The sequence below is a fragment of the Schistocerca nitens genome, unplaced genomic scaffold (assembly GCF_023898315.1).
Source record: "Schistocerca nitens isolate TAMUIC-IGC-003100 unplaced genomic scaffold, iqSchNite1.1 HiC_scaffold_118, whole genome shotgun sequence".
Lineage (NCBI taxonomy): Eukaryota > Metazoa > Arthropoda > Insecta > Orthoptera > Acrididae > Schistocerca > Schistocerca nitens.
In genome coordinates this window covers 60,379-87,347 of record NW_026045660.1, presented here as the reverse complement: position 1 = coordinate 87,347, position 26,969 = coordinate 60,379, and the positions used below count along the sequence as shown (strand labels likewise).

The following is a 26,969-nucleotide window of genomic DNA, read 5'->3' as shown; positions in this document are numbered from 1 at the left end:
AAACTTGCATTTTTTGTGGGCACGCTACAATGTCGAGTCCTAAAATTTTGTGGGTGCGCACAACACGGAACCAGTCCTGTTCAGCAGACAGTTCCCGCCGACCCAGTGGTACCAATACAGTTTTCCGCGTATTCAAAACGGCGCCAGAGGCACGTTTGTACAATGTCAGAACATCGCGAACTCTGTCCAAGTCATGTGCCCGCCCCATGAAAAGTCCCACGTCGTCAGCATAGGCAGCACATTTGAGAGAGACGTGACAGACCTGGACACCTTCAATGATTCGACCGACTGCGCGCAAAAACGGGTCGAGCGCAATGACAAATAGGAGCATTGATAAAGGACAGCCCTGTCTGACAGATCTTGTAATAGGAATGGGCGGCGACTGCCAACCATTGATTACAATTACTGACGTCGCCGACGTTAAAAGATGCCGTATAGCATCGAGAAAGTGGCCGCCGAACCCCAGTTTTGTCATGACGGACAGAAGATAATCGTGCCCGATACGGTCGAATGCATTGGCAAAGTCGATGGAGAGAATGCCAGCGGACAGGTCATTAATTGCTGCGTACGCGACCACGTCTCGGTATGAAGCCGCAGCGTGAAAAATGCTACGACGTTTCACACCACACGACTGAAAGGGACTGATGATCCTGTCCATGACCACACTGAGTTTCGTTGCGAGGCATCGTGCCGCCAGTTTATAATCTGCATTTAAAAGTGTGATAGGGCGTAATGCCTCAACACGGCATGCTGTCGGTGTCTTCGGAATTAATACAATACGCCCTTCAACGAACTTCGAAGGGACAGCAGCACCACGAACAATGTCATTTATCATGATCGTCAAAGTCTCACCGAAAATATCCCAATAAGCCAGGTAAAATTCGATGGGAAGACCATCTAGACCTGGAGACTTCCCCCGACGACACGAACGCAAGACGTCTTTCACATCGTCCTGTGACAACATCTCATCCAGTGACTGACGGTCAGATTCAGAGATGACAGTACCCAATTCATCTAATAGGAAGGAACGTGCGACATCGTCGGCAGCAGTCTGTCCGAACAGTCTCTTAAAGTGGTCGGAGACGTAGGGAACGATCTCATGCTTCGCCGTGAGACGAGCACCCGTGGCCGTGATGAGGGTGGTAATGTCTTTCCTCCGCGCCAACCGTTTCTCGCGTGCCAAGTGGTAAAGCGTTGGCACTTCGTGAATGGTGTCACACTGCGGCCGGCTCCTAATCAGAACACCGTGTGCCTTGTGGAGGTGATGATGGAGTATCTTGCTTTTAATTCTATTCAAACGTGCGCGTAAGTTTTGATCTGGCGCCACGGGCGCATCAAGCGCATCTTGGAGGCACTGCTGATAAAAGGCAATGGTGCGCCTCTTCCAAAACGACGCCTCCCTTGCATACCGCATCGCAACACTGCGCAACTGTGGTTTGGCTAAGTCGACCCACCATTGTAAGACCGTGGCATAATTTCCCCGTTTTTCAGAACAAAGCCGCCACACGTTCTGAATCTCGCAACGTAAACCGGCGTCAGAGAGATGACGGGTATTGAGTTGCCAAATACGGGAAGGTGGCGCCTGCCTATTGGCCAGTAATTGCACGTCACACACAACACCGCAGTGATCACTAAAAGCGACGGGATGTACCGCAACCCTCTGAAGATAGGTTTGAAGTGGCCGCGACACATAAATACGATCAATTCTGCTGGCACCTGTCGCATAAAAATGTGTGTATTGCGTCGTGGTAGGATGAAAATGACGCCAAACATCGATCAAGTCATTGGTCACAATTAGTTGGGAAAGTTCCGGGCACCTGGTAGCCGTGGGAAATTGATCGGCCGCAGCAGTAACACAGTTAAAGTCGCCGCCAACTACTACATTGCGGGTCGACGCAAAGAACGGAACCACATCTTGATTAAAAAAAACAGAACGAGCACGTTTATGATCAGTGCCACTCGGCGCGTATATATTAATAAATGTGACATCCTGGATCGTACACGTAAGTAAGCGGCCATTCGGTAAAAATTGAACGTTAGAGGGTTGCAATACAGTTTTATAAAGAACAGCGGTGCCACAAGTTCCTTCAACGTTAATGTTATAGATTACATCGTAGCCAGGGACGTTATGGAAGCGCTTAACAGTGACTTCTTGGAGTAATGCAACGTCATAGCCTCCCAAAGTTAAAAAGTCTATAAAACTTGCTATTTTATGCGCAGCTATGATGCGATTGATATTGAGTGAAAAAATTGAGAAGGTCTTTAGATGTTGACGAGCGGCGGCCATTTAAAACACAGACACTCAAGAATTAGCAAGAAAATGAGAAACGGAAGACTCAGATGCAGCGCCTTAAGCACCCCAATAAAACAGTCAAGAAGCACTGCAACACATTTCGTATCTCGTGGACAATACTGTGCGGAAAATTTACTGTGCCACAGTTATTGTCACTATTAAGGGTGTAAATAGCATCGTAGCCTGGAATATAGCTAAAAACACCACTAGACACTTCTTGAAGAAGGGCAATACTAAAATTTCCATGATATAAAACATCTTTAAATGCAGCTACCTTTTGCACCGCTGAAATACCGGCAACGGTTAATGTCAAAACAGAAAACACACTCGATGGGTGTGGGTGCGTTGACATTTGAAGCAGATGGACAAGACAGAGCAATATAAAGCACCAACGAAGTGATAAAACGCCGGACGTATACTTAAATGAATGGCAGCTGGCATAAAATGGAATTTGCAATAGGTCTTAAAACACTGTAGCGGTTAGTAGCAAGGCTACAAAAACATGGCACAACAATACACTGGACACAGTTCAAGACACATGCGTTTCTAGGTCAATTGCAATGTAGGTGGACTCATTAGAACGATGTGAGTCTGCGCGCATGGCTACTGGCCCCCCTCGTCCTCCTGCTGCCACCACGGGCCGTGACTGTCAGGTGGCGGGGGTGGTCGTGCGTCGCCCGACGGCTTGGTGGCTTCCGCCCGGCCGCCGCGCGATGTTACGGCCGGCTGTGACGGCACAGAATGTTTGCGCGGGCGCTGTGGTAACTGCTCACTGCCCTGTTCTAATTTACGCTTCGCAGCGGCAACGTCCTGTTCCTTCCCAGCACTGAGAAATTGTTTTAAGCGTTCAGTGTGTGCTCGGATCTTCTCTGTCCTGGCGGGGCTGCTACTACGAGAGGAACCTTGTGACATCGCCTCACTTTCACTGCCACTCTCCGTGGCTGGCGGATTCGCGAGGGCGGCTGGGTTCGGATCCTTGACCTGTTTACCCTTGCCCCGCTGGCGACGTTGCGTGTTATTTGCCGCTGAAGGCTTCACAGGATCGGCAGAAGTTGGCACCGGAAGGGGCGGCGGGGCTAAAGAAGTGTCTGTTGCCTTCACCGGTTCCGATTGAACGGCATCGGCATTAACAGAGCGTGCGTCCCTTTCGTCATCAACCCGGTCGGTCGGGGTAGGCGGGTCCTGGACAACCTCCATTTCCTCCTGCCCGACAGTCGTGTGACTATGTTCCGCGACGGACGGGTCTTCGTCGGAGGCAACGGTCGTCGGCCGCTCGGTCGGTCGGACCGGTAAACGATGTTCCTGCTACAATCTCACTCATGAGGGGCACAAATTTATCGCCACCACCCACAACATCTTCGCGCGGTAACTGAACAGGCCGCCGTCGAGGGCAGTCACCCCTCAAATGTTCCGTAGAATGACATACGGCACATGTCGGCGGTTGCCCGATATATGAGACCTGTGCACGAACCCCACCAATTACAAAGTAGGAAGGAATATGTTGTTTCAGGTCCATCCGTACACTACGGACACCACTAGCAACTTTATAACGATATGCACTAGACCATTTCTCCATTGTAACGTTAAGAACGTCACCAAATCGCGACAAGGCACGAGATAAAACTTGATCAGGGCATTCCGGTGGGACATTAAAAACTCGAACAGTTCGAATACCAAAACCTGACGCCACAATTTGCACATTACTAATACTGCCGTCTGCATGTTTAAAACGGCGACTGCCACCAAATTTAGCAACAAACTTTTCACACATGTCCCCAGAGGTAAATTTCAAGAACAAGCAATACTGAACAAAGTCCAATTGAAAGGTGTCTACGATTTCTTCCGGTATCTTTAGGTCTTCGAATAACCACTCGTGTATTTCAAACGCGGTAGGCCGGACAGCACTTCTATCAAATACACACTGAGCGGTGTTAGCTATCGAAAATGTCGACATTTTGTTACTTACAAATCTTCAATGCAGAAATCACGAACAACGAAGCGCCAAAGTCCCGGCGATGTAAACAAACCGACGACAACAGCGGAGCTCTGCGCGACGTGCGCGGATACGCCGTCCGAATGCGGCTGGATGTTCTCCCCTAGCCTACCTCGAAATGCGCCTGCCAGGTACGGTCACCTTCGGCCGCTGCCGACAGGCGGGAAGCCGACACAGCGCGGCGTCGGGGCGCTTCCTTGTGCGGTGGTGGTGTAATGGTCAGCATAGTTGCCTTCCAAGCAGTTGATCCGGGTTCGATTCCCGGCCACCGCAACGGGCTTTTTAATTTCGCGTATGAGTACTTTCGCCACGCGCCCTTAAATTAATGTTTTTTTCCCCCTTCTTACTCGCTGCAGACCAGCCTATAGTGTGTCTCGACTTGTCTCAGCTGACGCGAGAGCTGACGCTCTCAAATCGGCCTATATCAAAACGACAAGCACGAGAAACGACTGAGAGAGGTAAGGAGAGGCGAGGCGAGGCGATGGGCACACAGCACTCCCCCTTCCTTTCACGGTGGCGTGTCCATGACCGAATCGGGTTGTAGCTCCGAAAACAAAGGAGAAAGAAAAAATAGGAAGTAAAACTGCCAACAGTACCCTGTGTCCCCATGCGCTCACCCGCCCAAGTACTGACAAGGGCCAAAGTTGTTACAAATCGGCAATCGGACATTTTCTTTCATCTTGTCTTTATCGGCTGAGAACCAGTGTATTCAACATATTATGGCCATTGCCGAGTGAATGCTGTAGCGCTTCCCGACAAGTCGGGTTCGGATCCTCTGTCAACTTCCACGCAGGGTGATGATCTTTTGGTCATCACACTCGCCTGCTGAAATCGGCGCTGCCTTTTTGTAGTAGTAAAAGACTAGTGGCCCGTGGGGGGATCGAACCCACGACCTTCGCGTTATTAGCACGACGCTCTAACCAACTGAGCTAACGGGCCTCGGCAGATGCAGTTGCTCAGCCCTACGCTGGAAACGTATGGCATGAAGCCGTACACCATTTCTATGGTCATCGGACGTCTGCTTCCCTCGTCTATATTCTGCTGACGGTCACGAAACAGTAGCTATATTGCGAGCAGGACGGGAAACGGCAGCTCAGTCAGCTCAAACTTGTCACGGTTCGTGTGGGAAAAATCGCGTTCCGGTACCGGGAATCGAACCCGGGCCTCCTGGGTGAAAGCCAGGTATCCTAGCCACTAGACCACACCGGATGTGGGGGTGTCTTCGCCGGTTCGGACGGTCGCTTGTCGCATTTCGTGTCGTGTCCCGCGTCGGCGCCCTTCTCTCTTTGCGAGCGTCTTTGCGCATACTGACTGGCAAGGCGCGCACCTCAAACGTCTCAGAGCAATGCTTTTGGCTTCATGCTGTGCTGGGAGAAGAGGGAAAGGGAAGCTGTAAGTAGCAGTAACAGGGAGTAAACATTTTCCCGCTGAAGCGTTGAAACCGTTGTGGGTAACAAACAAGAAATAAGTTGGAGCCCTAGCAACAGCATCACCATCAGTCACAGAAAATTAAATGCCCCGGGTGAGGATCGAACTCACGACCTTAAGATTATGAGACTTACGAGCTGCCTACTGCGCTACCGAGGCACGGGTAAACCGCTTTTCCTGGAAACTGGGTAAGTACCATACCCAATGTTAGACGTAAAGACACTGTACTTCCTGGATAACGTGTTCTGTTGCTAGACGTGCATTGCCGGCCCAGTTGATTGCGGTGTTGCTGCAGCTTTTGCAAACGATAGGCAGCACTCCTTGTCGTTAACGTTCAGTGCCTCGGAGGCACCTGGACATAGCAAATTGTGAGGCCAGGCCGACGCTAGTCTGTAGAACATGATGCGAGCGTCCTAGTGGGGACCCGCGAGTGCTGCGTTCTCGGTTCTTCTCAAGGGAATCCAGCTATACATTCTTGTGGATCGTGCATCTCAAGAGCGCAAGCAGCACGGCAGCATTATCGCGGGAACAGCAAAACGATGCATCGGCCGGGAATCGAACCCGGGCCGCCCGCGTGGCAGGCGAGCATTCTACCACTGAACCACCGATGCTCGGGCCAGTAGTGACTTCACGCTGCTTGCCGAGCAGATGTCTCAAGGGAAAGTGGGACTGCCGTCAAGCGCCGTAGCATTCTGTCGAGAAGATGCTGCAGACGCTGAATCCTGCACTGCACTACTTAAAAATGCCGCCAGAACGCGGTCCTCTGCGTACTCTTGCGTCGCCGGTGCCGGCACCGACTCTTGCCAAAGGATGCGAAATGTGCGCGGATACGCCGTCCGAATGCGGCTGGATGATCTCCCCTAGCCTACCTCGAAATGCGCCTGCCAGGTACGGTCACCTTCGGCCGCTGCCGACAGGCGGGAAGCCGACACAGCGCGGCGTCGGGGCGCTTCCTTGTGCGGTGGTGGTGTAATGGTCAGCATAGTTGCCTTCCAAGCAGTTGATCCGGGTTCGATTCCCGGCCACCGCAACGGGCTTTTTAATTTCGCGTATGAGTACTTTCGCCACGCGCCCTTAAATTAATGTTTTTTTCCCCCTTCTTACTCGCTGCAGACCAGCCTATAGTGTGTCTCGACTTGTCTCAGCTGACGCGAGAGCTGACGCTCTCAAATCGGCCTATATCAAAACGACAAGCACGAGAAACGACTGAGAGAGGTAAGGAGAGGCGAGGCGAGGCGATGGGCACACAGCACTCCCCCTTCCTTTCACGGTGGCGTGTCCATGACCGAATCGGGTTGTAGCTCCGAAAACAAAGGAGAAAGAAAAAATAGGAAGTAAAACTGCCAACAGTACCCTGTGTCCCCATGCGCTCACCCGCCCAAGTACTGACAAGGGCCAAAGTTGTTACAAATCGGCAATCGGACATTTTCTTTCATCTTGTCTTTATCGGCTGAGAACCAGTGTATTCAACATATTATGGCCATTGCCGAGTGAATGCTGTAGCGCTTCCCGACAAGTCGGGTTCGGATCCTCTGTCAACTTCCACGCAGGGTGATGATCTTTTGGTCATCACACTCGCCTGCTGAAATCGGCGCTGCCTTTTTGTAGTAGTAAAAGACTAGTGGCCCGTGGGGGGATCGAACCCACGACCTTCGCGTTATTAGCACGACGCTCTAACCAACTGAGCTAACGGGCCTCGGCAGATGCAGTTGCTCAGCCCTACGCTGGAAACGTATGGCATGAAGCCGTACACCATTTCTATGGTCATCGGACGTCTGCTTCCCTCGTCTATATTCTGCTGACGGTCACGAAACAGTAGCTATATTGCGAGCAGGACGGGAAACGGCAGCTCAGTCAGCTCAAACTTGTCACGGTTCGTGTGGGAAAAATCGCGTTCCGGTACCGGGAATCGAACCCGGGCCTCCTGGGTGAAAGCCAGGTATCCTAGCCACTAGACCACACCGGATGTGGGGGTGTCTTCGCCGGTTCGGACGGTCGCTTGTCGCATTTCGTGTCGTGTCCCGCGTCGGCGCCCTTCTCTCTTTGCGAGCGTCTTTGCGCATACTGACTGGCAAGGCGCGCACCTCAAACGTCTCAGAGCAATGCTTTTGGCTTCATGCTGTGCTGGGAGAAGAGGGAAAGGGAAGCTGTAAGTAGCAGTAACAGGGAGTAAACATTTTCCCGCTGAAGCGTTGAAACCGTTGTGGATAACAAACAAGAAATAAGTTGGAGCCCTAGCAACAGCATCACCATCAGTCACAGAAAATTAAATGCCCCGGGTGAGGATCGAACTCACGACCTTAAGATTATGAGACTTACGCGCTGCCTACTGCGCTACCGAGGCACGGGTGAACCGCTTTTCCTGGAAACTGGGTAAGTACCATACCCAATGTTAGACGTAAAGACACTGTACTTCCTGGATAACGTGTTCTGTTGCTAGACGTGCATTGCCGGCCCAGTTGATTGCGGTGTTGCTGCAGCTTTTGCAAACGATAGGCAGCACTCCTTGTCGTTAACGTTCAGTGCCTCGGAGGCACCTGGACATAGCAAATTGTGAGGCCAGGCCGACGCTAGTCTGTAGAACATGATGCGAGCGTCCTAGTGGGGACCCGCGAGTGCTGCGTTCTCGGTTCTTCTCAAGGGAATCCAGCTATACATTCTTGTGGATCGTGCATCTCAAGAGCGCAAGCAGCACGGCAGCATTATCGCGGGAACAGCAAAACGATGCATCGGCCGGGAATCGAACCCGGGCCGCCCGCGTGGCAGGCGAGCATTCTACCACTGAACCACCGATGCTCGGGCCAGTAGTGACTTCACGCTGCTTGCCGAGCAGATGTCTCAAGGGAAAGTGGGACTGCCGTCAAGCGCCGTAGCATTCTGTCGAGAAGATGCTGCAGACGCTGAATCCTGCACTGCACTACTTAAAAATGCCGCCAGAACGCGGTCCTCTGCGTACTCTTGCGTCGCCGGTGCCGGCACCGACTCTTGCCAAAGGATGCGAAATGTGCGCGGATACGCCGTCCGAATGCGGCTGGATGATCTCCCCTAGCCTACCTCGAAATGCGCCTGCCAGGTACGGTCACCTTCGGCCGCTGCCGACAGGCGGGAAGCCGACACAGCGCGGCGTCGGGGCGCTTCCTTGTGCGGTGGTGGTGTAATGGTCAGCATAGTTGCCTTCCAAGCAGTTGATCCGGGTTCGATTCCCGGCCACCGCAACGGGCTTTTTAATTTCGCGTATGAGTACTTTCGCCACGCGCCCTTAAATTAATGTTTTTTTCCCCCTTCTTACTCGCTGCAGACCAGCCTATAGTGTGTCTCGACTTGTCTCAGCTGACGCGAGAGCTGACGCTCTCAAATCGGCCTATATCAAAACGACAAGCACGAGAAACGACTGAGAGAGGTAAGGAGAGGCGAGGCGAGGCGATGGGCACACAGCACTCCCCCTTCCTTTCACGGTGGCGTGTCCATGACCGAATCGGGTTGTAGCTCCGAAAACAAAGGAGAAAGAAAAAATAGGAAGTAAAACTGCCAACAGTACCCTGTGTCCCCATGCGCTCACCCGCCCAAGTACTGACAAGGGCCAAAGTTGTTACAAATCGGCAATCGGACATTTTCTTTCATCTTGTCTTTATCGGCTGAGAACCAGTGTATTCAACATATTATGGCCATTGCCGAGTGAATGCTGTAGCGCTTCCCGACAAGTCGGGTTCGGATCCTCTGTCAACTTCCACGCAGGGTGATGATCTTTTGGTCATCACACTCGCCTGCTGAAATCGGCGCTGCCTTTTTGTAGTAGTAAAAGACTAGTGGCCCGTGGGGGGATCGAACCCACGACCTTCGCGTTATTAGCACGACGCTCTAACCAACTGAGCTAACGGGCCTCGGCAGATGCAGTTGCTCAGCCCTACGCTGGAAACGTATGGCATGAAGCCGTACACCATTTCTATGGTCATCGGACGTCTGCTTCCCTCGTCTATATTCTGCTGACGGTCACGAAACAGTAGCTATATTGCGAGCAGGACGGGAAACGGCAGCTCAGTCAGCTCAAACTTGTCACGGTTCGTGTGGGAAAAATCGCGTTCCGGTACCGGGAATCGAACCCGGGCCTCCTGGGTGAAAGCCAGGTATCCTAGCCACTAGACCACACCGGATGTGGGGGTGTCTTCGCCGGTTCGGACGGTCGCTTGTCGCATTTCGTGTCGTGTCCCGCGTCGGCGCCCTTCTCTCTTTGCGAGCGTCTTTGCGCATACTGACTGGCAAGGCGCGCACCTCAAACGTCTCAGAGCAATGCTTTTGGCTTCATGCTGTGCTGGGAGAAGAGGGAAAGGGAAGCTGTAAGTAGCAGTAACAGGGAGTAAACATTTTCCCGCTGAAGCGTTGAAACCGTTGTGGATAACAAACAAGAAATAAGTTGGAGCCCTAGCAACAGCATCACCATCAGTCACAGAAAATTAAATGCCCCGGGTGAGGATCGAACTCACGACCTTAAGATTATGAGACTTACGCGCTGCCTACTGCGCTACCGAGGCACGGGTGAACCGCTTTTCCTGGAAACTGGGTAAGTACCATACCCAATGTTAGACGTAAAGACACTGTACTTCCTGGATAACGTGTTCTGTTGCTAGACGTGCATTGCCGGCCCAGTTGATTGCGGTGTTGCTGCAGCTTTTGCAAACGATAGGCAGCACTCCTTGTCGTTAACGTTCAGTGCCTCGGAGGCACCTGGACATAGCAAATTGTGAGGCCAGGCCGACGCTAGTCTGTAGAACATGATGCGAGCGTCCTAGTGGGGACCCGCGAGTGCTGCGTTCTCGGTTCTTCTCAAGGGAATCCAGCTATACATTCTTGTGGATCGTGCATCTCAAGAGCGCAAGCAGCACGGCAGCATTATCGCGGGAACAGCAAAACGATGCATCGGCCGGGAATCGAACCCGGGCCGCCCGCGTGGCAGGCGAGCATTCTACCACTGAACCACCGATGCTCGGGCCAGTAGTGACTTCACGCTGCTTGCCGAGCAGATGTCTCAAGGGAAAGTGGGACTGCCGTCAAGCGCCGTAGCATTCTGTCGAGAAGATGCTGCAGACGCTGAATCCTGCACTGCACTACTTAAAAATGCCGCCAGAACGCGGTCCTCTGCGTACTCTTGCGTCGCCGGTGCCGGCACCGACTCTTGCCAAAGGATGCGAAATGTGCGCGGATACGCCGTCCGAATGCGGCTGGATGATCTCCCCTAGCCTACCTCGAAATGCGCCTGCCAGGTACGGTCACCTTCGGCCGCTGCCGACAGGCGGGAAGCCGACACAGCGCGGCGTCGGGGCGCTTCCTTGTGCGGTGGTGGTGTAATGGTCAGCATAGTTGCCTTCCAAGCAGTTGATCCGGGTTCGATTCCCGGCCACCGCAACGGGCTTTTTAATTTCGCGTATGAGTACTTTCGCCACGCGCCCTTAAATTAATGTTTTTTTCCCCCTTCTTACTCGCTGCAGACCAGCCTATAGTGTGTCTCGACTTGTCTCAGCTGACGCGAGAGCTGACGCTCTCAAATCGGCCTATATCAAAACGACAAGCACGAGAAACGACTGAGAGAGGTAAGGAGAGGCGAGGCGAGGCGATGGGCACACAGCACTCCCCCTTCCTTTCACGGTGGCGTGTCCATGACCGAATCGGGTTGTAGCTCCGAAAACAAAGGAGAAAGAAAAAATAGGAAGTAAAACTGCCAACAGTACCCTGTGTCCCCATGCGCTCACCCGCCCAAGTACTGACAAGGGCCAAAGTTGTTACAAATCGGCAATCGGACATTTTCTTTCATCTTGTCTTTATCGGCTGAGAACCAGTGTATTCAACATATTATGGCCATTGCCGAGTGAATGCTGTAGCGCTTCCCGACAAGTCGGGTTCGGATCCTCTGTCAACTTCCACGCAGGGTGATGATCTTTTGGTCATCACACTCGCCTGCTGAAATCGGCGCTGCCTTTTTGTAGTAGTAAAAGACTAGTGGCCCGTGGGGGGATCGAACCCACGACCTTCGCGTTATTAGCACGACGCTCTAACCAACTGAGCTAACGGGCCTCGGCAGATGCAGTTGCTCAGCCCTACGCTGGAAACGTATGGCATGAAGCCGTACACCATTTCTATGGTCATCGGACGTCTGCTTCCCTCGTCTATATTCTGCTGACGGTCACGAAACAGTAGCTATATTGCGAGCAGGACGGGAAACGGCAGCTCAGTCAGCTCAAACTTGTCACGGTTCGTGTGGGAAAAATCGCGTTCCGGTACCGGGAATCGAACCCGGGCCTCCTGGGTGAAAGCCAGGTATCCTAGCCACTAGACCACACCGGATGTGGGGGTGTCTTCGCCGGTTCGGACGGTCGCTTGTCGCATTTCGTGTCGTGTCCCGCGTCGGCGCCCTTCTCTCTTTGCGAGCGTCTTTGCGCATACTGACTGGCAAGGCGCGCACCTCAAACGTCTCAGAGCAATGCTTTTGGCTTCATGCTGTGCTGGGAGAAGAGGGAAAGGGAAGCTGTAAGTAGCAGTAACAGGGAGTAAACATTTTCCCGCTGAAGCGTTGAAACCGTTGTGGATAACAAACAAGAAATAAGTTGGAGCCCTAGCAACAGCATCACCATCAGTCACAGAAAATTAAATGCCCCGGGTGAGGATCGAACTCACGACCTTAAGATTATGAGACTTACGCGCTGCCTACTGCGCTACCGAGGCACGGGTGAACCGCTTTTCCTGGAAACTGGGTAAGTACCATACCCAATGTTAGACGTAAAGACACTGTACTTCCTGGATAACGTGTTCTGTTGCTAGACGTGCATTGCCGGCCCAGTTGATTGCGGTGTTGCTGCAGCTTTTGCAAACGATAGGCAGCACTCCTTGTCGTTAACGTTCAGTGCCTCGGAGGCACCTGGACATAGCAAATTGTGAGGCCAGGCCGACGCTAGTCTGTAGAACATGATGCGAGCGTCCTAGTGGGGACCCGCGAGTGCTGCGTTCTCGGTTCTTCTCAAGGGAATCCAGCTATACATTCTTGTGGATCGTGCATCTCAAGAGCGCAAGCAGCACGGCAGCATTATCGCGGGAACAGCAAAACGATGCATCGGCCGGGAATCGAACCCGGGCCGCCCGCGTGGCAGGCGAGCATTCTACCACTGAACCACCGATGCTCGGGCCAGTAGTGACTTCACGCTGCTTGCCGAGCAGATGTCTCAAGGGAAAGTGGGACTGCCGTCAAGCGCCGTAGCATTCTGTCGAGAAGATGCTGCAGACGCTGAATCCTGCACTGCACTACTTAAAAATGCCGCCAGAACGCGGTCCTCTGCGTACTCTTGCGTCGCCGGTGCCGGCACCGACTCTTGCCAAAGGATGCGAAATGTGCGCGGATACGCCGTCCGAATGCGGCTGGATGATCTCCCCTAGCCTACCTCGAAATGCGCCTGCCAGGTACGGTCACCTTCGGCCGCTGCCGACAGGCGGGAAGCCGACACAGCGCGGCGTCGGGGCGCTTCCTTGTGCGGTGGTGGTGTAATGGTCAGCATAGTTGCCTTCCAAGCAGTTGATCCGGGTTTGATTCCCGGCCACCGCAACGGGCTTTTTAATTTCGCGTATGAGTACTTTCGCCACGCGCCCTTAAATTAATGTTTTTTTCCCCCTTCTTACTCGCTGCAGACCAGCCTATAGTGTGTCTCGACTTGTCTCAGCTGACGCGAGAGCTGACGCTCTCAAATCGGCCTATATCAAAACGACAAGCACGAGAAACGACTGAGAGAGGTGAGGAGAGGCGAGGCGAGGCGATGGGCACACAGCACTCCCCCTTCCTTTCACGGTGGCGTGTCCATGACCGAATCGGGTTGTAGCTCCGAAAACAAAGGAGAAAGAAAAAATAGGAAGTAAAACTGCCAACAGTACCCTGTGTCCCCATGCGCTCACCCGCCCAAGTACTGACAAGGGCCAAAGTTGTTACAAATCGGCAATCGGACATTTTCTTTCATCTTGTCTTTATCGGCTGAGAACCAGTGTATTCAACATATTATGGCCATTGCCGAGTGAATGCTGTAGCGCTTCCCGACAAGTCGGGTTCGGATCCTCTGTCAACTTCCACGCAGGGTGATGATCTTTTGGTCATCACACTCGCCTGCTGAAATCGGCGCTGCCTTTTTGTAGTAGTAAAAGACTAGTGGCCCGTGGGGGGATCGAACCCACGACCTTCGCGTTATTAGCACGACGCTCTAACCAACTGAGCTAACGGGCCTCGGCAGATGCAGTTGCTCAGCCCTACGCTGGAAACGTATGGCATGAAGCCGTACACCATTTCTATGGTCATCGGACGTCTGCTTCCCTCGTCTATATTCTGCTGACGGTCACGAAACAGTAGCTATATTGCGAGCAGGACGGGAAACGGCAGCTCAGTCAGCTCAAACTTGTCACGGTTCGTGTGGGAAAAATCGCGTTCCGGTACCGGGAATCGAACCCGGGCCTCCTGGGTGAAAGCCAGGTATCCTAGCCACTAGACCACACCGGATGTGGGGGTGTCTTCGCCGGTTCGGACGGTCGCTTGTCGCATTTCGTGTCGTGTCCCGCGTCGGCGCCCTTCTCTCTTTGCGAGCGTCTTTGCGCATACTGACTGGCAAGGCGCGCACCTCAAACGTCTCAGAGCAATGCTTTTGGCTTCATGCTGTGCTGGGAGAAGAGGGAAAGGGAAGCTGTAAGTAGCAGTAACAGGGAGTAAACATTTTCCCGCTGAAGCGTTGAAACCGTTGTGGGTAACAAACAAGAAATAAGTTGGAGCCCTAGCAACAGCATCACCATCAGTCACAGAAAATTAAATGCCCCGGGTGAGGATCGAACTCACGACCTTAAGATTATGAGACTTACGCGCTGCCTACTGCGCTACCGAGGCACGGGTGAACCGCTTTTCCTGGAAACTGGGTAAGTACCATACCCAATGTTAGACGTAAAGACACTGTACTTCCTGGATAACGTGTTCTGTTGCTAGACGTGCATTGCCGGCCCAGTTGATTGCGGTGTTGCTGCAGCTTTTGCAAACGATAGGCAGCACTCCTTGTCGTTAACGTTCAGTGCCTCGGAGGCACCTGGACATAGCAAATTGTGAGGCCAGGCCGACGCTAGTCTGTAGAACATGATGCGAGCGTCCTAGTGGGGACCCGCGAGTGCTGCGTTCTCGGTTCTTCTCAAGGGAATCCAGCTATACATTCTTGTGGATCGTGCATCTCAAGAGCGCAAGCAGCACGGCAGCATTATCGCGGGAACAGCAAAACGATGCATCGGCCGGGAATCGAACCCGGGCCGCCCGCGTGGCAGGCGAGCATTCTACCACTGAACCACCGATGCTCGGGCCAGTAGTGACTTCACGCTGCTTGCCGAGCAGATGTCTCAAGGGAAAGTGGGACTGCCGTCAAGCGCCGTAGCATTCTGTCGAGAAGATGCTGCAGACGCTGAATCCTGCACTGCACTACTTAAAAATGCCGCCAGAACGCGGTCCTCTGCGTACTCTTGCGTCGCCGGTGCCGGCACCGACTCTTGCCAAAGGATGCGAAATGTGCGCGGATACGCCGTCCGAATGCGGCTGGATGATCTCCCCTAGCCTACCTCGAAATGCGCCTGCCAGGTACGGTCACCTTCGGCCGCTGCCGACAGGCGGGAAGCCGACACAGCGCGGCGTCGGGGCGCTTCCTTGTGCGGTGGTGGTGTAATGGTCAGCATAGTTGCCTTCCAAGCAGTTGATCCGGGTTCGATTCCCGGCCACCGCAACGGGCTTTTTAATTTCGCGTATGAGTACTTTCGCCACGCGCCCTTAAATTAATGTTTTTTTCCCCCTTCTTACTCGCTGCAGACCAGCCTATAGTGTGTCTCGACTTGTCTCAGCTGACGCGAGAGCTGACGCTCTCAAATCGGCCTATATCAAAACGACAAGCACGAGAAACGACTGAGAGAGGTAAGGAGAGGCGAGGCGAGGCGATGGGCACACAGCACTCCCCCTTCCTTTCACGGTGGCGTGTCCATGACCGAATCGGGTTGTAGCTCCGAAAACAAAGGAGAAAGAAAAAATAGGAAGTAAAACTGCCAACAGTACCCTGTGTCCCCATGCGCTCACCCGCCCAAGTACTGACAAGGGCCAAAGTTGTTACAAATCGGCAATCGGACATTTTCTTTCATCTTGTCTTTATCGGCTGAGAACCAGTGTATTCAACATATTATGGCCATTGCCGAGTGAATGCTGTAGCGCTTCCCGACAAGTCGGGTTCGGATCCTCTGTCAACTTCCACGCAGGGTGATGATCTTTTGGTCATCACACTCGCCTGCTGAAATCGGCGCTGCCTTTTTGTAGTAGTAAAAGACTAGTGGCCCGTGGGGGGATCGAACCCACGACCTTCGCGTTATTAGCACGACGCTCTAACCAACTGAGCTAACGGGCCTCGGCAGATGCAGTTGCTCAGCCCTACGCTGGAAACGTATGGCATGAAGCCGTACACCATTTCTATGGTCATCGGACGTCTGCTTCCCTCGTCTATATTCTGCTGACGGTCACGAAACAGTAGCTATATTGCGAGCAGGACGGGAAACGGCAGCTCAGTCAGCTCAAACTTGTCACGGTTCGTGTGGGAAAAATCGCGTTCCGGTACCGGGAATCGAACCCGGGCCTCCTGGGTGAAAGCCAGGTATCCTAGCCACTAGACCACACCGGATGTGGGGGTGTCTTCGCCGGTTCGGACGGTCGCTTGTCGCATTTCGTGTCGTGTCCCGCGTCGGCGCCCTTCTCTCTTTGCGAGCGTCTTTGCGCATACTGACTGGCAAGGCGCGCACCTCAAACGTCTCAGAGCAATGCTTTTGGCTTCATGCTGTGCTGGGAGAAGAGGGAAAGGGAAGCTGTAAGTAGCAGTAACAGGGAGTAAACATTTTCCCGCTGAAGCGTTGAAACCGTTGTGGATAACAAACAAGAAATAAGTTGGAGCCCTAGCAACAGCATCACCATCAGTCACAGAAAATTAAATGCCCCGGGTGAGGATCGAACTCACGACCTTAAGATTATGAGACTTACGCGCTGCCTACTGCGCTACCGAGGCACGGGTGAACCGCTTTTCCTGGAAACTGGGTAAGTACCATACCCAATGTTAGACGTAAAGACACTGTACTTCCTGGATAACGTGTTCTGTTGCTAGACGTGCATTGCCGGCCCAGTTGATTGCGGTGTTGCTGCAGCTTTTGCAAACGATAGGCAGCACTCCTTGTCGTTAACGTTCAGTGCCTCGGAGGCACCTGGACATAGCAAATTGTGAGGCCAGGCCGACGCTAGTCTGTAGAACATGATGCGAGCGTCCTAGTGGGGACCCGCGAGTGCTGCGTTCTCGGTTCTTCTCAAGGGAATCCAGCTATACATTCTTGTGGATCGTGCATCTCAAGAGCGCAAGCAGCACGGCAGCATTATCGCGGGAACAGCAAAACGATGCATCGGCCGGGAATCGAACCCGGGCCGCCCGCGTGGCAGGCGAGCATTCTACCACTGAACCACCGATGCTCGGGCCAGTAGTGACTTCACGCTGCTTGCCGAGCAGATGTCTCAAGGGAAAGTGGGACTGCCGTCAAGCGCCGTAGCATTCTGTCGAGAAGATGCTGCAGACGCTGAATCCTGCACTGCACTACTTAAAAATGCCGCCAGAACGCGGTCCTCTGCGTACTCTTGCGTCGCCGGTGCCGGCACCGACTCTTGCCAAAGGATGCGAAATGTGCGCGGATACGCCGTCCGAATGCGGCTGGATGATCTCCCCTAGCCTACCTCGAAATGCGCCTGCCAGGTACGGTCACCTTCGGCCGCTGCCGACAGGCGGGAAGCCGACACAGCGCGGCGTCGGGGCGCTTCCTTGTGCGGTGGTGGTGTAATGGTCAGCATAGTTGCCTTCCAAGCAGTTGATCCGGGTTTGATTCCCGGCCACCGCAACGGGCTTTTTAATTTCGCGTATGAGTACTTTCGCCACGCGCCCTTAAATTAATGTTTTTTTCCCCCTTCTTACTCGCTGCAGACCAGCCTATAGTGTGTCTCGACTTGTCTCAGCTGACGCGAGAGCTGACGCTCTCAAATCGGCCTATATCAAAACGACAAGCACGAGAAACGACTGAGAGAGGTGAGGAGAGGCGAGGCGAGGCGATGGGCACACAGCACTCCCCCTTCCTTTCACGGTGGCGTGTCCATGACCGAATCGGGTTGTAGCTCCGAAAACAAAGGAGAAAGAAAAAATAGGAAGTAAAACTGCCAACAGTACCCTGTGTCCCCATGCGCTCACCCGCCCAAGTACTGACAAGGGCCAAAGTTGTTACAAATCGGCAATCGGACATTTTCTTTCATCTTGTCTTTATCGGCTGAGAACCAGTGTATTCAACATATTATGGCCATTGCCGAGTGAATGCTGTAGCGCTTCCCGACAAGTCGGGTTCGGATCCTCTGTCAACTTCCACGCAGGGTGATGATCTTTTGGTCATCACACTCGCCTGCTGAAATCGGCGCTGCCTTTTTGTAGTAGTAAAAGACTAGTGGCCCGTGGGGGGATCGAACCCACGACCTTCGCGTTATTAGCACGACGCTCTAACCAACTGAGCTAACGGGCCTCGGCAGATGCAGTTGCTCAGCCCTACGCTGGAAACGTATGGCATGAAGCCGTACACCATTTCTATGGTCATCGGACGTCTGCTTCCCTCGTCTATATTCTGCTGACGGTCACGAAACAGTAGCTATATTGCGAGCAGGACGGGAAACGGCAGCTCAGTCAGCTCAAACTTGTCACGGTTCGTGTGGGAAAAATCGCGTTCCGGTACCGGGAATCGAACCCGGGCCTCCTGGGTGAAAGCCAGGTATCCTAGCCACTAGACCACACCGGATGTGGGGGTGTCTTCGCCGGTTCGGACGGTCGCTTGTCGCATTTCGTGTCGTGTCCCGCGTCGGCGCCCTTCTCTCTTTGCGAGCGTCTTTGCGCATACTGACTGGCAAGGCGCGCACCTCAAACGTCTCAGAGCAATGCTTTTGGCTTCATGCTGTGCTGGGAGAAGAGGGAAAGGGAAGCTGTAAGTAGCAGTAACAGGGAGTAAACATTTTCCCGCTGAAGCGTTGAAACCGTTGTGGGTAACAAACAAGAAATAAGTTGGAGCCCTAGCAACAGCATCACCATCAGTCACAGAAAATTAAATGCCCCGGGTGAGGATCGAACTCACGACCTTAAGATTATGAGACTTACGCGCTGCCTACTGCGCTACCGAGGCACGGGTGAACCGCTTTTCCTGGAAACTGGGTAAGTACCATACCCAATGTTAGACGTAAAGACACTGTACTTCCTGGATAACGTGTTCTGTTGCTAGACGTGCATTGCCGGCCCAGTTGATTGCGGTGTTGCTGCAGCTTTTGCAAACGATAGGCAGCACTCCTTGTCGTTAACGTTCAGTGCCTCGGAGGCACCTGGACATAGCAAATTGTGAGGCCAGGCCGACGCTAGTCTGTAGAACATGATGCGAGCGTCCTAGTGGGGACCCGCGAGTGCTGCGTTCTCGGTTCTTCTCAAGGGAATCCAGCTATACATTCTTGTGGATCGTGCATCTCAAGAGCGCAAGCAGCACGGCAGCATTATCGCGGGAACAGCAAAACGATGCATCGGCCGGGAATCGAACCCGGGCCGCCCGCGTGGCAGGCGAGCATTCTACCACTGAACCACCGATGCTCGGGCCAGTAGTGACTTCACGCTGCTTGCCGAGCAGATGTCTCAAGGGAAAGTGGGACTGCCGTCAAGCGCCGTAGCATTCTGTCGAGAAGATGCTGCAGACGCTGAATCCTGCACTGCACTACTTAAAAATGCCGCCAGAACGCGGTCCTCTGCGTACTCTTGCGTCGCCGGTGCCGGCACCGACTCTTGCCAAAGGATGCGAAATGTGCGCGGATACGCCGTCCGAATGCGGCTGGATGATCTCCCCTAGCCTACCTCGAAATGCGCCTGCCAGGTACGGTCACCTTCGGCCGCTGCCGACAGGCGGGAAGCCGACACAGCGCGGCGTCGGGGCGCTTCCTTGTGCGGTGGTGGTGTAATGGTCAGCATAGTTGCCTTCCAAGCAGTTGATCCGGGTTCGATTCCCGGCCACCGCAACGGGCTTTTTAATTTCGCGTATGAGTACTTTCGCCACGCGCCCTTAAATTAATGTTTTTTTCCCCCTTCTTACTCGCTGCAGACCAGCCTATAGTGTGTCTCGACTTGTCTCAGCTGACGCGAGAGCTCACGCTCTCAAATCGGCCTATATCAAAACGACAAGCACGAGAAACGACTGAGAGAGGTAAGGAGAGGCGAGGCGAGGCGATGGGCACACAGCACTCCCCCTTCCTTTCACGGTGGCGTGTCCATGACCGAATCGGGTTGTAGCTCCGAAAACAAAGGAGAAAGAAAAAATAGGAAGTAAAACTGCCAACAGTACCCTGTGTCCCCATGCGCTCACCCGCCCAAGTACTGACAAGGGCCAAAGTTGTTACAAATCGGCAATCGGACATTTTCTTTCATCTTGTCTTTATCGGCTGAGAACCAGTGTATTCAACATATTATGGCCATTGCCGAGTGAATGCTGTAGCGCTTCCCGACAAGTCGGGTTCGGATCCTCTGTCAACTTCCACGCAGGGTGATGATCTTTTGGTCATCACACTCGCCTGCTGAAATCGGCGCTGCCTTTTTGTAGTAGTAAAAGACTAGTGGCCCGTGGGGGGATCGAACCCACGACCTTCGCGTTATTAGCACGACGCTCTAACCAACTGAGCTAACGGGCCTCGGCAGATGCAGTTGCTCAGCCCTACGCTGGAAACGTATGGCATGAAGCCGTACACCATTTCTATGGTCATCGGACGTCTGCTTCCCTCGTCTATATTCTGCTGACGGTCACGAAACAGTAGCTATATTGCGAGCAGGACGGGAAACGGCAGCTCAGTCAGCTCAAACTTGTCACGGTTCGTGTGGGAAAAATCGCGTTCCGGTACCGGGAATCGAACCCGGGCCTCCTGGGTGAAAGCCAGGTATCCTAGCCACTAGACCACACCGGATGTGGGGGTGTCTTCGCCGGTTCGGACGGTCGCTTGTCGCATTTCGTGTCGTGTCCCGCGTCGGCGCCCTTCTCTCTTTGCGAGCGTCTTTGCGCATACTGACTGGCAAGGCGCGCACCTCAAACGTCTCAGAGCAATGCTTTTGGCTTCATGCTGTGCTGGGAGAAGAGGGAAAGGGAAGCTGTAAGTAGCAGTAACAGGGAGTAAACATTTTCCCGCTGAAGCGTTGAAACCGTTGTGGATAACAAACAAGAAATAAGTTGGAGCCCTAGCAACAGCATCACCATCAGTCACAGAAAATTAAATGCCCCGGGTGAGGATCGAACTCACGACCTTAAGATTATGAGACTTACGCGCTGCCTACTGCGCTACCGAGGCACGGGTGAACCGCTTTTCCTGGAAACTGGGTAAGTACCATACCCAATGTTAGACGTAAAGACACTGTACTTCCTGGATAACGTGTTCTGTTGCTAGACGTGCATTGCCGGCCCAGTTGATTGCGGTGTTGCTGCAGCTTTTGCAAACGATAGGCAGCACTCCTTGTCGTTAACGTTCAGTGCCTCGGAGGCACCTGGACATAGCAAATTGTGAGGCCAGGCCGACGCTAGTCTGTAGAACATGATGCGAGCGTCCTAGTGGGGACCCGCGAGTGCTGCGTTCTCGGTTCTTCTCAAGGGAATCCAGCTATACATTCTTGTGGATCGTGCATCTCAAGAGCGCAAGCAGCACGGCAGCATTATCGCGGGAACAGCAAAACGATGCATCGGCCGGGAATCGAACCCGGGCCGCCCGCGTGGCAGGCGAGCATTCTACCACTGAACCACCGATGCTCGGGCCAGTAGTGACTTCACGCTGCTTGCCGAGCAGATGTCTCAAGGGAAAGTGGGACTGCCGTCAAGCGCCGTAGCATTCTGTCGAGAAGATGCTGCAGACGCTGAATCCTGCACTGCACTACTTAAAAATGCCGCCAGAACGCGGTCCTCTGCGTACTCTTGCGTCGCCGGTGCCGGCACCGACTCTTGCCAAAGGATGCGAAATGTGCGCGGATACGCCGTCCGAATGCGGCTGGATGATCTCCCCTAGCCTACCTCGAAATGCGCCTGCCAGGTACGGTCACCTTCGGCCGCTGCCGACAGGCGGGAAGCCGACACAGCGCGGCGTCGGGGCGCTTCCTTGTGCGGTGGTGGTGTAATGGTCAGCATAGTTGCCTTCCAAGCAGTTGATCCGGGTTCGATTCCCGGCCACCGCAACGGGCTTTTTAATTTCGCGTATGAGTACTTTCGCCACGCGCCCTTAAATTAATGTTTTTTTCCCCCTTCTTACTCGCTGCAGACCAGCCTATAGTGTGTCTCGACTTGTCTCAGCTGACGCGAGAGCTGACGCTCTCAAATCGGCCTATATCAAAACGACAAGCACGAGAAACGACTGAGAGAGGTAAGGAGAGGCGAGGCGAGGCGATGGGCACACAGCACTCCCCCTTCCTTTCACGGTGGCGTGTCCATGACCGAATCGGGTTGTAGCTCCGAAAACAAAGGAGAAAGAAAAAATAGGAAGTAAAACTGCCAACAGTACCCTGTGTCCCCATGCGCTCACCCGCCCAAGTACTGACAAGGGCCAAAGTTGTTACAAATCGGCAATCGGACATTTTCTTTCATCTTGTCTTTATCGGCTGAGAACCAGTGTATTCAACATATTATGGCCATTGCCGAGTGAATGCTGTAGCGCTTCCCGACAAGTCGGGTTCGGATCCTCTGTCAACTTCCACGCAGGGTGATGATCTTTTGGTCATCACACTCGCCTGCTGAAATCGGCGCTGCCTTTTTGTAGTAGTAAAAGACTAGTGGCCCGTGGGGGGATCGAACCCACGACCTTCGCGTTATAAGCACGACGCTCTAACCAACTGAGCTAACGGGCCTCGGCAGATGCAGTTGCTCAGCCCTACGCTGGAAACGTATGGCATGAAGCCGTACACCATTTCTATGGTCATCGGACGTCTGCTTCCCTCGTCTATATTCTGCTGACGGTCACGAAACAGTAGCTATATTGCGAGCAGGACGGGAAACGGCAGCTCAGTCAGCTCAAACTTGTCACGGTTCGTGTGGGAAAAATCGCGTTCCGGTACCGGGAATCGAACCCGGGCCTCCTGGGTGAAAGCCAGGTATCCTAGCCACTAGACCACACCGGATGTGGGGGTGTCTTCGCCGGTTCGGACGGTCGCTTGTCGCATTTCGTGTCGTGTCCCGCGTCGGCGCCCTTCTCTCTTTGCGAGCGTCTTTGCGCATACTGACTGGCAAGGCGCGCACCTCAAACGTCTCAGAGCAATGCTTTTGGCTTCATGCTGTGCTGGGAGAAGAGGGAAAGGGAAGCTGTAAGTAGCAGTAACAGGGAGTAAACATTTTCCCGCTGAAGCGTTGGAACCGTTGTGGATAACAAACAAGAAATAAGTTGGAGCCCTAGCAACAGCATCACCATCAGTCACAGAAAATTAAATGCCCCGGGTGAGGATCGAACTCACGACCTTAAGATTATGAGACTTACGCGCTGCCTACTGCGCTACCGAGGCACGGGTGAACCGCTTTTCCTGGAAACTGGGTAAGTACCATACCCAATGTTAGACGTAAAGACACTGTACTTCATGGATAACATGTTCTGTTGCTAGACGTGCATTGCCGGCCCAGTTGATTGCGGTGTTGCTGCAGCTTTTGCAAACGATAGGCAGCACTCCTTGTCGTTAACGTTCAGTGCCTCGGAGGCACCTGGACATAGCAAATTGTGAGGCCAGGCCGACGCTAGTCTGTAGAACATGATGCGAGCGTCCTAGTGGGGACCCGCGAGTGCTGCGTTCTCGGTTCTTCTCAAGGGAATCCAGCTATACATTCTTGTGGATCGTGCATCTCAAGAGCGCAAGCAGCACGGCAGCATTATCGCGGGAACAGCAAAACGATGCATCGGCCGGGAATCGAACCCGGGCCGCCCGCGTGGCAGGCGAGCATTCTACCACTGAACCACCGATGCTCGGGCCAGTAGTAACTTCACGCTGCTTGCCGAGCAGATGTCTCAAGGGAAAGTGGGACTGCCGTCAAGCGCCGTAGCATTCTGTCGAGAAGATGCTGCAGTCGCTGAATCCTGCACTGCACTACTTAAAAATGCCGCCAGAACGCGGTCCTCTGCGTACTCTTGCGTCGCCGGTGCCGGCACCGACTCTTGCCAAAGGATGCGAAATGTGCGCGGATACGCCGTCCGAATGCGGCTGGATGATCTCCCCTAGCCTACCTCGAAATGCGCCTGCCAGGTACGGTCACCTTCGGCCGCTGCCGACAGGCGGGAAGCCGACACAGCGCGGCGTCGGGGCGCTTCCTTGTGCGGTGGTGGTGTAATGGTCAGCATAGTTGCCTTCCAAGCAGTTGATCCGGGTTCGATTCCCGGCCACCGCAACGGGCTTTTTAATTTCGCGTATGAGTACTTTCGCCACGCGCCCTTAAATTAATGTTTTTTTCCCCCTTCTTACTCGCTGCAGACCAGCCTATAGTGTGTCTCGACTTGTCTCAGCTGACGCGAGAGCTGACGCTCTCAAATCGGCCTATATCAAAACGACAAGCACGAGAAACGACTGAGAGAGGTAAGGAGAGGCGAGGCGAGGCGATGGGCACACAGCACTCCCCCTTCCTTTCACGGTGGCGTGTCCATGACCGAATCGGGTTGTAGCTCCGAAAACAAAGGAGAAAGAAAAAATAGGAAGTAAAACTGCCAACAGTACCCTGTGTCCCCATGCGCTCACCCGCCCAAGTACTGACAAGGGCCAAAGTTGTTACAAATCGGCAATCGGACATTTTCTTTCATCTTGTCTTTATCGGCTGAGAACCAGTGTATTCAACATATTATGGCCATTGCCGAGTGAATGCTGTAGCGCTTCCCGACAAGTCGGGTTCGGATCCTCTGTCAACTTCCACGCAGGGTGATGATCTTTTGGTCATCACACTCGCCTGCTGAAATCGGCGCTGCCTTTTTGTATTAGTAAAAGACTAGTGGCCCGTGGGGGGATCGAACCCACGACCTTCGCGTTATTAGCACGACGCTCTAACCAACTGAGCTAACGGGCCTCGGCAGATGCAGTTGCTCAGCCCTACGCTGGAAACGTATGGCATGAAGCCGTACACCATTTCTATGGTCATCGGACGTCTGCTTCCCTCGTCTATATTCTGCTGACGGTCACGAAACAGTAGCTATATTGCGAGCAGGACGGGAAACGGCAGCTCAGTCAGCTCAAACTTGTCACGGTTCGTGTGGGAAAAATCGCGTTCCGGTACCGGGAATCGAACCCGGGCCTCCTGGGTGAAAGCCAGGTATCCTAGCCACTAGACCACACCGGATGTGGGGGTGTCTTCGCCGGTTCGGACGGTCGCTTGTCGCATTTCGTGTCGTGTCCCGCGTCGGCGCCCTTCTCTCTTTGCGAGCGTCTTTGCGCATACTGACTGGCAAGGCGCGCACCTCAAACGTCTCAGAGCAATGCTTTTGGCTTCATGCTGTGCTGGGAGAAGAGGGAAAGGGAAGCTGTAAGTAGCAGTAACAGGGAGTAAACATTTTCCCGCTGAAGCGTTGAAACCGTTGTGGATAACAAACAAGAAATAAGTTGGAGCCCTAGCAACAGCATCACCATCAGTCACAGAAAATTAAATGCCCCGGGTGAGGATCGAACTCACGACCTTAAGATTATGAGACTTACGCGCTGCCTACTGCGCTACCGAGGCACGGGTGAACCGCTTTTCCTGGAAACTGGGTAAGTACCATACCCAATGTTAGACGTAAAGACACTGTACTTCCTGGATAACATGTTCTGTTGCTAGACGTGCATTGCCGGCCCAGTTGATTGCGGTGTTGCTGCAGCTTTTGCAAACGATAGGCAGCACTCCTTGTCGTTAACGTTCAGTGCCTCGGAGGCACCTGGACATAGCAAATTGTGAGGCCAGGCCGACGCTAGTCTGTAGAACATGATGCGAGCGTCCTAGTGGGGACCCGCGAGTGCTGCGTTCTCGGTTCTTCTCAAGGGAATCCAGCTATACATTCTTGTGGATCGTGCATCTCAAGAGCGCAAGCAGCACGGCAGCATTATCGCGGGAACAGCAAAACGATGCATCGGCCGGGAATCGAACCCGGGCCGCCCGCGTGGCAGGCGAGCATTCTACCACTGAACCACCGATGCTCGGGCCAGTAGTAACTTCACGCTGCTTGCCGAGCAGATGTCTCAAGGGAAAGTGGGACTGCCGTCAAGCGCCGTAGCATTCTGTCGAGAAGATGCTGCAGACGCTGAATCCTGCACTGCACTACTTAAAAATGCCGCCAGAACGCGGTCCTCTGCGTACTCTTGCGTCGCCGGTGCCGGCACCGACTCTTGCCAAAGGATGCGAAATGTGCGCGGATACGCCGTCCGAATGCGGCTGGATGATCTCCCCTAGCCTACCTCGAAATGCGCCTGCCAGGTACGGTCACCTTCGGCCGCTGCCGACAGGCGGGAAGCCGACACAGCGCGGCGTCGGGGCGCTTCCTTGTGCGGTGGTGGTGTAATGGTCAGCATAGTTGCCTTCCAAGCAGTTGATCCGGGTTCGATTCCCGGCCACCGCAACGGGCTTTTTAATTTCGCGTATGAGTACTTTCGCCACGCGCCCTTAAATTAATGTTTTTTTCCCCCTTCTTACTCGCTGCAGACCAGCCTATAGTGTGTCTCGACTTGTCTCAGCTGACGCGAGAGCTGACGCTCTCAAATCGGCCTATATCAAAACGACAAGCACGAGAAACGACTGAGAGAGGTAAGGAGAGGCGAGGCGAGGCGATGGGCACACAGCACTCCCCCTTCCTTTCACGGTGGCGTGTCCATGACCGAATCGGGTTGTAGCTCCGAAAACAAAGGAGAAAGAAAAAATAGGAAGTAAAACTGCCAACAGTACCCTGTGTCCCCATGCGCTCACCCGCCCAAGTACTGACAAGGGCCAAAGTTGTTACAAATCGGCAATCGGACATTTTCTTTCATCTTGTCTTTATCGGCTGAGAACCAGTGTATTCAACATATTATGGCCATTGCCGAGTGAATGCTGTAGCGCTTCCCGACAAGTCGGGTTCGGATCCTCTGTCAACTTCCACGCAGGGTGATGATCTTTTGGTCATCACACTCGCCTGCTGAAATC

At 53.6% G+C, this 26,969-nt stretch overlaps 51 non-coding genes across 51 annotated transcripts; 11 read left to right on the top strand and 40 right to left on the bottom strand.

Annotated features, from left to right (window-relative positions):
* Window positions 1–4,487: 4,487 nt before the first annotated feature.
* Trnag-ucc (transfer RNA glycine (anticodon UCC)) lies at window positions 4,488–4,559 on the top strand. The gene has a single exon. It is a non-coding gene; the product is annotated as a tRNA-Gly (tRNA).
* A 592-nt stretch (window positions 4,560–5,151) lies between these two features.
* Trnai-aau (transfer RNA isoleucine (anticodon AAU)) lies at window positions 5,152–5,225 on the bottom strand. Its single transcript has one exon. It is a non-coding gene; the product is annotated as a tRNA-Ile (tRNA).
* Window positions 5,226–5,423: 198 nt separating this feature from the next.
* Trnae-uuc (transfer RNA glutamic acid (anticodon UUC)) lies at window positions 5,424–5,495 on the bottom strand. The gene has a single exon. It is a non-coding gene; the product is annotated as a tRNA-Glu (tRNA).
* Window positions 5,496–5,800: 305 nt separating this feature from the next.
* Window positions 5,801–5,873, bottom strand: Trnam-cau (transfer RNA methionine (anticodon CAU)). The gene has a single exon. It is a non-coding gene; the product is annotated as a tRNA-Met (tRNA).
* Window positions 5,874–6,254: 381 nt separating this feature from the next.
* Trnag-gcc (transfer RNA glycine (anticodon GCC)) lies at window positions 6,255–6,325 on the bottom strand. Its single transcript has one exon. It is a non-coding gene; the product is annotated as a tRNA-Gly (tRNA).
* A 347-nt stretch (window positions 6,326–6,672) lies between these two features.
* Trnag-ucc (transfer RNA glycine (anticodon UCC)) lies at window positions 6,673–6,744 on the top strand. The gene has a single exon. It is a non-coding gene; the product is annotated as a tRNA-Gly (tRNA).
* A 592-nt stretch (window positions 6,745–7,336) lies between these two features.
* Trnai-aau (transfer RNA isoleucine (anticodon AAU)) lies at window positions 7,337–7,410 on the bottom strand. Its single transcript has one exon. It is a non-coding gene; the product is annotated as a tRNA-Ile (tRNA).
* Window positions 7,411–7,608: 198 nt separating this feature from the next.
* Trnae-uuc (transfer RNA glutamic acid (anticodon UUC)) lies at window positions 7,609–7,680 on the bottom strand. The gene has a single exon. It is a non-coding gene; the product is annotated as a tRNA-Glu (tRNA).
* Window positions 7,681–7,985: 305 nt separating this feature from the next.
* Window positions 7,986–8,058, bottom strand: Trnam-cau (transfer RNA methionine (anticodon CAU)). The gene has a single exon. It is a non-coding gene; the product is annotated as a tRNA-Met (tRNA).
* Window positions 8,059–8,439: 381 nt separating this feature from the next.
* Trnag-gcc (transfer RNA glycine (anticodon GCC)) lies at window positions 8,440–8,510 on the bottom strand. Its single transcript has one exon. It is a non-coding gene; the product is annotated as a tRNA-Gly (tRNA).
* A 347-nt stretch (window positions 8,511–8,857) lies between these two features.
* Window positions 8,858–8,929, top strand: Trnag-ucc (transfer RNA glycine (anticodon UCC)). Its single transcript has one exon. It is a non-coding gene; the product is annotated as a tRNA-Gly (tRNA).
* Window positions 8,930–9,521: 592 nt separating this feature from the next.
* Window positions 9,522–9,595, bottom strand: Trnai-aau (transfer RNA isoleucine (anticodon AAU)). Its single transcript has one exon. It is a non-coding gene; the product is annotated as a tRNA-Ile (tRNA).
* Window positions 9,596–9,793: 198 nt separating this feature from the next.
* Trnae-uuc (transfer RNA glutamic acid (anticodon UUC)) lies at window positions 9,794–9,865 on the bottom strand. The gene has a single exon. It is a non-coding gene; the product is annotated as a tRNA-Glu (tRNA).
* A 305-nt stretch (window positions 9,866–10,170) lies between these two features.
* Trnam-cau (transfer RNA methionine (anticodon CAU)) lies at window positions 10,171–10,243 on the bottom strand. Its single transcript has one exon. It is a non-coding gene; the product is annotated as a tRNA-Met (tRNA).
* A 381-nt stretch (window positions 10,244–10,624) lies between these two features.
* Trnag-gcc (transfer RNA glycine (anticodon GCC)) lies at window positions 10,625–10,695 on the bottom strand. Its single transcript has one exon. It is a non-coding gene; the product is annotated as a tRNA-Gly (tRNA).
* Window positions 10,696–11,042: 347 nt separating this feature from the next.
* On the top strand, window positions 11,043–11,114 carry Trnag-ucc (transfer RNA glycine (anticodon UCC)). Its single transcript has one exon. It is a non-coding gene; the product is annotated as a tRNA-Gly (tRNA).
* Window positions 11,115–11,706: 592 nt separating this feature from the next.
* Trnai-aau (transfer RNA isoleucine (anticodon AAU)) lies at window positions 11,707–11,780 on the bottom strand. Its single transcript has one exon. It is a non-coding gene; the product is annotated as a tRNA-Ile (tRNA).
* Window positions 11,781–11,978: 198 nt separating this feature from the next.
* On the bottom strand, window positions 11,979–12,050 carry Trnae-uuc (transfer RNA glutamic acid (anticodon UUC)). The gene has a single exon. It is a non-coding gene; the product is annotated as a tRNA-Glu (tRNA).
* Window positions 12,051–12,355: 305 nt separating this feature from the next.
* On the bottom strand, window positions 12,356–12,428 carry Trnam-cau (transfer RNA methionine (anticodon CAU)). The gene has a single exon. It is a non-coding gene; the product is annotated as a tRNA-Met (tRNA).
* Window positions 12,429–12,809: 381 nt separating this feature from the next.
* Window positions 12,810–12,880, bottom strand: Trnag-gcc (transfer RNA glycine (anticodon GCC)). The gene has a single exon. It is a non-coding gene; the product is annotated as a tRNA-Gly (tRNA).
* Window positions 12,881–13,227: 347 nt separating this feature from the next.
* On the top strand, window positions 13,228–13,299 carry Trnag-ucc (transfer RNA glycine (anticodon UCC)). Its single transcript has one exon. It is a non-coding gene; the product is annotated as a tRNA-Gly (tRNA).
* Window positions 13,300–13,891: 592 nt separating this feature from the next.
* Window positions 13,892–13,965, bottom strand: Trnai-aau (transfer RNA isoleucine (anticodon AAU)). Its single transcript has one exon. It is a non-coding gene; the product is annotated as a tRNA-Ile (tRNA).
* A 198-nt stretch (window positions 13,966–14,163) lies between these two features.
* On the bottom strand, window positions 14,164–14,235 carry Trnae-uuc (transfer RNA glutamic acid (anticodon UUC)). The gene has a single exon. It is a non-coding gene; the product is annotated as a tRNA-Glu (tRNA).
* A 305-nt stretch (window positions 14,236–14,540) lies between these two features.
* Window positions 14,541–14,613, bottom strand: Trnam-cau (transfer RNA methionine (anticodon CAU)). The gene has a single exon. It is a non-coding gene; the product is annotated as a tRNA-Met (tRNA).
* Window positions 14,614–14,994: 381 nt separating this feature from the next.
* Trnag-gcc (transfer RNA glycine (anticodon GCC)) lies at window positions 14,995–15,065 on the bottom strand. Its single transcript has one exon. It is a non-coding gene; the product is annotated as a tRNA-Gly (tRNA).
* A 347-nt stretch (window positions 15,066–15,412) lies between these two features.
* Window positions 15,413–15,484, top strand: Trnag-ucc (transfer RNA glycine (anticodon UCC)). Its single transcript has one exon. It is a non-coding gene; the product is annotated as a tRNA-Gly (tRNA).
* A 592-nt stretch (window positions 15,485–16,076) lies between these two features.
* Trnai-aau (transfer RNA isoleucine (anticodon AAU)) lies at window positions 16,077–16,150 on the bottom strand. Its single transcript has one exon. It is a non-coding gene; the product is annotated as a tRNA-Ile (tRNA).
* A 198-nt stretch (window positions 16,151–16,348) lies between these two features.
* Window positions 16,349–16,420, bottom strand: Trnae-uuc (transfer RNA glutamic acid (anticodon UUC)). The gene has a single exon. It is a non-coding gene; the product is annotated as a tRNA-Glu (tRNA).
* A 305-nt stretch (window positions 16,421–16,725) lies between these two features.
* Window positions 16,726–16,798, bottom strand: Trnam-cau (transfer RNA methionine (anticodon CAU)). The gene has a single exon. It is a non-coding gene; the product is annotated as a tRNA-Met (tRNA).
* A 381-nt stretch (window positions 16,799–17,179) lies between these two features.
* On the bottom strand, window positions 17,180–17,250 carry Trnag-gcc (transfer RNA glycine (anticodon GCC)). Its single transcript has one exon. It is a non-coding gene; the product is annotated as a tRNA-Gly (tRNA).
* Window positions 17,251–17,597: 347 nt separating this feature from the next.
* Trnag-ucc (transfer RNA glycine (anticodon UCC)) lies at window positions 17,598–17,669 on the top strand. Its single transcript has one exon. It is a non-coding gene; the product is annotated as a tRNA-Gly (tRNA).
* A 592-nt stretch (window positions 17,670–18,261) lies between these two features.
* Trnai-aau (transfer RNA isoleucine (anticodon AAU)) lies at window positions 18,262–18,335 on the bottom strand. The gene has a single exon. It is a non-coding gene; the product is annotated as a tRNA-Ile (tRNA).
* Window positions 18,336–18,533: 198 nt separating this feature from the next.
* Window positions 18,534–18,605, bottom strand: Trnae-uuc (transfer RNA glutamic acid (anticodon UUC)). The gene has a single exon. It is a non-coding gene; the product is annotated as a tRNA-Glu (tRNA).
* A 305-nt stretch (window positions 18,606–18,910) lies between these two features.
* Trnam-cau (transfer RNA methionine (anticodon CAU)) lies at window positions 18,911–18,983 on the bottom strand. The gene has a single exon. It is a non-coding gene; the product is annotated as a tRNA-Met (tRNA).
* A 381-nt stretch (window positions 18,984–19,364) lies between these two features.
* On the bottom strand, window positions 19,365–19,435 carry Trnag-gcc (transfer RNA glycine (anticodon GCC)). Its single transcript has one exon. It is a non-coding gene; the product is annotated as a tRNA-Gly (tRNA).
* Window positions 19,436–19,782: 347 nt separating this feature from the next.
* On the top strand, window positions 19,783–19,854 carry Trnag-ucc (transfer RNA glycine (anticodon UCC)). Its single transcript has one exon. It is a non-coding gene; the product is annotated as a tRNA-Gly (tRNA).
* A 592-nt stretch (window positions 19,855–20,446) lies between these two features.
* Window positions 20,447–20,520, bottom strand: Trnai-aau (transfer RNA isoleucine (anticodon AAU)). The gene has a single exon. It is a non-coding gene; the product is annotated as a tRNA-Ile (tRNA).
* Window positions 20,521–20,718: 198 nt separating this feature from the next.
* Trnae-uuc (transfer RNA glutamic acid (anticodon UUC)) lies at window positions 20,719–20,790 on the bottom strand. Its single transcript has one exon. It is a non-coding gene; the product is annotated as a tRNA-Glu (tRNA).
* A 305-nt stretch (window positions 20,791–21,095) lies between these two features.
* On the bottom strand, window positions 21,096–21,168 carry Trnam-cau (transfer RNA methionine (anticodon CAU)). Its single transcript has one exon. It is a non-coding gene; the product is annotated as a tRNA-Met (tRNA).
* Window positions 21,169–21,549: 381 nt separating this feature from the next.
* On the bottom strand, window positions 21,550–21,620 carry Trnag-gcc (transfer RNA glycine (anticodon GCC)). Its single transcript has one exon. It is a non-coding gene; the product is annotated as a tRNA-Gly (tRNA).
* A 347-nt stretch (window positions 21,621–21,967) lies between these two features.
* On the top strand, window positions 21,968–22,039 carry Trnag-ucc (transfer RNA glycine (anticodon UCC)). Its single transcript has one exon. It is a non-coding gene; the product is annotated as a tRNA-Gly (tRNA).
* A 592-nt stretch (window positions 22,040–22,631) lies between these two features.
* Trnai-uau (transfer RNA isoleucine (anticodon UAU)) lies at window positions 22,632–22,705 on the bottom strand. Its single transcript has one exon. It is a non-coding gene; the product is annotated as a tRNA-Ile (tRNA).
* Window positions 22,706–22,903: 198 nt separating this feature from the next.
* On the bottom strand, window positions 22,904–22,975 carry Trnae-uuc (transfer RNA glutamic acid (anticodon UUC)). Its single transcript has one exon. It is a non-coding gene; the product is annotated as a tRNA-Glu (tRNA).
* A 305-nt stretch (window positions 22,976–23,280) lies between these two features.
* On the bottom strand, window positions 23,281–23,353 carry Trnam-cau (transfer RNA methionine (anticodon CAU)). Its single transcript has one exon. It is a non-coding gene; the product is annotated as a tRNA-Met (tRNA).
* A 381-nt stretch (window positions 23,354–23,734) lies between these two features.
* Window positions 23,735–23,805, bottom strand: Trnag-gcc (transfer RNA glycine (anticodon GCC)). The gene has a single exon. It is a non-coding gene; the product is annotated as a tRNA-Gly (tRNA).
* A 347-nt stretch (window positions 23,806–24,152) lies between these two features.
* On the top strand, window positions 24,153–24,224 carry Trnag-ucc (transfer RNA glycine (anticodon UCC)). The gene has a single exon. It is a non-coding gene; the product is annotated as a tRNA-Gly (tRNA).
* Window positions 24,225–24,816: 592 nt separating this feature from the next.
* Window positions 24,817–24,890, bottom strand: Trnai-aau (transfer RNA isoleucine (anticodon AAU)). The gene has a single exon. It is a non-coding gene; the product is annotated as a tRNA-Ile (tRNA).
* A 198-nt stretch (window positions 24,891–25,088) lies between these two features.
* Window positions 25,089–25,160, bottom strand: Trnae-uuc (transfer RNA glutamic acid (anticodon UUC)). The gene has a single exon. It is a non-coding gene; the product is annotated as a tRNA-Glu (tRNA).
* Window positions 25,161–25,465: 305 nt separating this feature from the next.
* Trnam-cau (transfer RNA methionine (anticodon CAU)) lies at window positions 25,466–25,538 on the bottom strand. The gene has a single exon. It is a non-coding gene; the product is annotated as a tRNA-Met (tRNA).
* A 381-nt stretch (window positions 25,539–25,919) lies between these two features.
* On the bottom strand, window positions 25,920–25,990 carry Trnag-gcc (transfer RNA glycine (anticodon GCC)). The gene has a single exon. It is a non-coding gene; the product is annotated as a tRNA-Gly (tRNA).
* A 347-nt stretch (window positions 25,991–26,337) lies between these two features.
* Trnag-ucc (transfer RNA glycine (anticodon UCC)) lies at window positions 26,338–26,409 on the top strand. The gene has a single exon. It is a non-coding gene; the product is annotated as a tRNA-Gly (tRNA).
* Window positions 26,410–26,969: the final 560 nt, after the last annotated feature.